This window comes from Pseudochaenichthys georgianus, chromosome 9 (genome assembly GCF_902827115.2).
Source record: "Pseudochaenichthys georgianus chromosome 9, fPseGeo1.2, whole genome shotgun sequence".
NCBI lineage: Eukaryota > Metazoa > Chordata > Actinopteri > Perciformes > Channichthyidae > Pseudochaenichthys > Pseudochaenichthys georgianus.
This window is the reverse complement of record NC_047511.1, coordinates 20487298-20492140: the sequence shown is the minus strand read 5'-3', so window position 1 is coordinate 20492140 and position 4843 is coordinate 20487298. Positions and strand designations below refer to the sequence as shown.

At 39.1% G+C, this 4843-nt stretch overlaps 1 long non-coding RNA gene across 1 annotated transcript; it reads right to left on the bottom strand.

Moving 5' to 3' along the window:
- Positions 1 to 1330: 1330 nt before the first annotated feature.
- On the bottom strand, positions 1331 to 2162 carry LOC139434455 (uncharacterized). Its single transcript, XR_011643811.1, has 2 exons — positions 2082 to 2162; positions 1331 to 1428 (listed from the first exon to the last, which is right to left on the bottom strand). It is a non-coding gene; the product is annotated as an uncharacterized lncRNA (long non-coding RNA).
- Between the last annotated feature and the right edge of the window lie 2681 nt (positions 2163 to 4843).

Sequence of the window (4843 nt, the reverse complement as noted above, 5' to 3'; positions counted from 1 at the left end):
ACATTGCTCTACTTTTGCAGCGAGCACCGCGAGACTACGCTTTGCTCCCACAATGCAGTTCGGCGAATCGTGACGTCACCCCATTCAAAGTGAATGGGCAGAAGCGTTAACGCACGCCGCCGTGTAGGGGCCGTAAGAGTACTGCAATTTTTGGAAGTGCCGGAGTGACGATCTGGTGCTCTCCGTCAGAACTGCACCCCTGTCAGACGAGACATATATCACGTGATGACACGTTAGGTTTGTGTTGTGTTCAAGGACCCTGAAAAAACAGGAAAAACAGGCACTCGCTTGTTTAATTTTTTTGCGGTCTAGATTTCTTTCTAGATTTTTTTCTTTTTTGCGTGTGTTTATAAATTACCTCGAGGACCGTACCAAATGGTCTCGCAGGCCGTATACGTCCCGGGGGCCGGAGGTTCCCCACCCCTGCTTTAGACAAACAATTCGAAAGACAAAATGTATTTAAAGACCAATCTTTATTTGAATGTGCCTCTTAACCTGAGATATTAGTTATACAGTAATAGTATTCACAATCTAAAAAAACTGAGCAACTCAACAGTCAACTTTATATTTTTTATTGTCCAAAGCATTTATTATTTTCATAATAACAACAATCCATTACCATGCTGTCATTAATTCACGGTGCTGTTACGTGTATTTTGGGTAAAGTTGCGCATGCGCTATGAGCGCACATACGGGTACTTCTCAGGCATGCCGGGTAATCTGTGACGTTTCACTGTCTCAAAAGTTGGGCCATTTTATCATCATGCACCAATGAGCAACTCTCATAGGAATTAATGAGGCCCCGCCTCCCACGCTGTATCCAGTTCTTATTATACATCCATGGCTGGAACAGGCGGGAGTTGAACTCCGACGTCACTGTCAAGCCATTAGTGTCCGACTCCGCCTACTAAGGGCTTCTCGGCAACTCTGCAGAATCCTATGGGTGACGTCACGGACCCTACGTCCATTTATATATACAGTCTATGGTTTAAACTTTACACCTTCTGTCCATATGTGCTTTTTATTCAAAACATGTTTGATTAAGTTTTGGTCCACATTTCAATAAATTGTATTTGTATTTGCACTCCTTTTGTCCATTATTCTTACTGAAAATGTTAGATTACACATTCACATCTGACTGAAGATTAGCCCCATTTATTTGTGACATTGCAAACTCTGCGGTACAAGGCACAAGCAATGTGACGCTCATAAAGTGAGGCAAATAGAAATAATCAGCTGATGGAGTGTAGATGTGGAAATAGGTGCATTCGATCAGCTGACTGTTTTTTCACAATAAAAGTAGTTTCTTAGTGAATGTCCTGTACTGGTCTTACAATCTCATAACATCAGCTTTTAATGTTCCTCTTGGATGTTCTTCTTGACCCTCAGAGAAGGAGAAAATGTTGTGTCTTTCAGGCATGTCCTTTCCTAACAAAAATGACAGGAAACATAAAACATATTATTGCAGAACAAGTGTGTTATTTATGAAAGCGGTGTGTTTGTGTGTTTAGGGGCTGTAGATATAATTATTTTGTAATTGTAATGATTTTTTTTTATTTCAACAGTGAGCTACAAAGACGATCAGATTATGAATGATCAGTATGAAGCTCATCAACATTGAAATATATGTTATTATCAAAATAATATTGAACTGTTATCAAAATGTAGTGCAACTGTAGAAGCTTGCTCTGTTGTCTCACTGAAAGAATAACTTTTACCACGTTTTTTTCAAACAATATTGAGAGATAAATAGTAGCAGTTCTCACTATGTGTTAAATATCTTTGCCTTCAATACATTAAATTAGAAAGCTGACAAAGCCATATTTCTTTAGCCTTTATTTATACAGGTGTAGATCTCATTGAGACACAAGGTCTAATTTTCACACAATCATATTGCTTGTTAACATCTAAATGTAACCTTTTGCATGGAAAAAACCCTCAACTTAACTGATGTGTAGGTGATCTAGTATTTAATATTGTTTAATGGAATGTATATCAGTGTATTCAAGTCAATACTTCATTTATTTAAACAAATATCTTTCTTGATTCTTTGTACAGTATGAAAAATAGAGTCTTTGTACCTGAGCTGAAGTTCACTGCTGTGAGGAGTCCAGTTCTGTCTCTCACTCTGGTCCAGCCTGTCTGCATCACCTGGACACCTTAAACAAACAGATATATATATATATATATATATATATATATATGTAAAGTACCATGTGTACAAATAATATAACTGATTCTCTTCTGTTGAACATGTTGGATTGTGTATTGTCCGAGTCAGGGTCCTTTTTATTTTACTGTAACTTTGGAAGTTGTGTTACCAATGCTTACTGTTTATTTGATACCCATTTGGTAATGCAATTAATAAAAACAACAAGGTTTGGGTTCGTTCTTCAGATGACTGTGACGTTAACGTGTAAGCTCAATAATGAACTCCAGCTCAACCAACCATATTGTAATATCTAACCTAATCATCTTGATGTAATGTTCTTATTGGTTATAAATAAGACATCTTCTTGTATCTTTAGACTAGCTTTTACTAGCCAACTTTATTAGCCAACATGCAGTCACATCACATCTTGTTCTGCTAACATCTATGTCCATAGATGTTATACTGCCGCCTAGTGGTAACATATATGCATTGTAACTAAAGCATAAACACCTATCATTACATCCCCTTTCCAAACAGGTCAGTATAACACATTTCTTAATTATAAAGCTTCTGGAACGTACAGTCTTAAAATGTAAACATTTTAAACATTCAAAATGTCTAAACATACTGTAAAGAAAGTATAGCAGTTTTTAACTTGCTATTTACTCTAAATAAAATATCTATTGTTAACTAAACTTATGACACAAATATCAAATAAATGCATGCTATTTTCTTAAAGTCACTTATAACTGCATGTCAACAGTTTATTGTTCTATAAGTCTGTCAGGTGGTTTTCTATGTCTTGTGGATTTTCTCAGATCAGGGCTGAAGTCGAATAGTCCATTTAGCTTAGGAACCTTCCTAAAGGAGTGAAATGACCCGGAAGTCCCTCAGTGGCAGCCATGATAAGTGCCGTTCGAATTCTCTAGAATGATGAGAATGAAAGGAAAGGAGGTTTCAAACTTCCTTTATCACCTCCTTTAGCTTAGGAACCACTGGATCTCCCTTGACGAGAGGAGAGGAGAAAATGCTGCCCCACAATGCATTGCAGTCGCAGCATTTGCCGTCACTCAACAGTCGGCCGTTCACGGAAACAACCGATTATGAGAAATGATATCATAAAAGTTACGGTGCTTATTAAGCATTTTAAAACGTATGTGGTAAGTTGCCAAAGTGCTTTGTTTTGAACATTCATCAGTATTATAATCAAAAAGAGAAATATGAACGTTAGTTTTTACTGAAATGATCAAATAAAGTCAACATTTCACAGTCTTCACTGAGCTGTGTGGGGTTTGTTCAACTTTTAAAAGATGTTTGAATGGTGATATACACAGTGATAGATGTTAAGGACTAACGTTTATAATAAATACATTTGTATTGATTTTAAGATCTTTTCATAGTTCATACAATCTTTGGGATCATTAGTATTAATGTGGACTGGAGGGAGAGGGAGACGAGCAGAAGTTTCACTTTCCTTTTTTATTTCAATTCCAACTTTGGTCCTGAAGAATATGTTTCTCTGTTGTCCACGTTCATAAAGCAAAGCAGCAGCACCAGAGCACGGTGTAGAGTCTCTAGATGACTTTACAGTAGTCCCTCCTTCTTATTAAACATCCATGTTGTAGTCCGCTGTATAGAAAACTGTGGTTTCCATAGTTTCCCCACAGCAGCAGATGCACACAATGACGTCCGCTGGCGCATCATAAACACATCGGATAGTGAAAGTGCATTCGGATTCTCTAAAGTACCGCAGTCTCTTCTCCTAAGTCCTTTTGAATTCTCCTATCCACTATCCCTTAACCCCGTGACGTTTCACTCAGAGGTCAAGGAATAGACGATAGGGTTAGAATTTAGGAGCTGATTTTTAAACTATCCGACTGCAGCCCTGGTGCTTCAGTTACTGGGGAAGGTGAAGGAGGTGTTAGGATTTGTCTGTTAGTATTTTTCGTGTCCTTTTCTATCTTTGGGTTTCCTATTTTATTTTGTAAAGTGTTCACCCCCGTTTCCTGCCTGTTTGCTTTCTGTCGGTTTCCCTCTCTGATTACCCAATTGTTTTCACCTGGTACCTATGTGTTTTCTCCTCCCTCCTCACCTGTCTCGTGTTTATGTGATTAGTCCTGGGTGTATTTAAGTTCTGTGTTTTCTGTCTCTCTTTGTCGGGTTGTCTTGTGATTTGGCTTGTCCTTGGTGAGTGTTCTGTCTGTTTATATATAGCCTTGAAATAAAGGAATTATTTTGACTTTAATCTGCATTTGGGTCCTACCTGCTTCACACACCGCAACATTACAACCCGACCCGAAATATGGGCCCAGCAGATCCTTTTGAGCAGGAATTATTGGATTTTACGTTTTCTTTGGCTACCTGCTCTCATCAATGGATAGGAGCGGTCAGGGTTCAGCAGCGAGATGCTGCTCTGGCAGAAGCAGTCCCCCTTACACTGAGGAATCAAGGTTTGGTGAAATTCTTACCTGCCAGGCTTTTGGATTACCTCACAATTTGTTTTCCCGATCCTGACAGACCCAGGTCTCCCAACTCCTGTTTTGATACCACACGCATTGGTGTGGTCCGTCTGGCGTCAGCCCCTGCTTCTCACCCAGTGTTTGCTACTGTCCAGGAGCCATTCGCTGGTACTCGTCTGGCCTTTGGAGGTCCACGGAGCCTCCAAACGGCTCCTAAAGGAAGGGGTCGCAA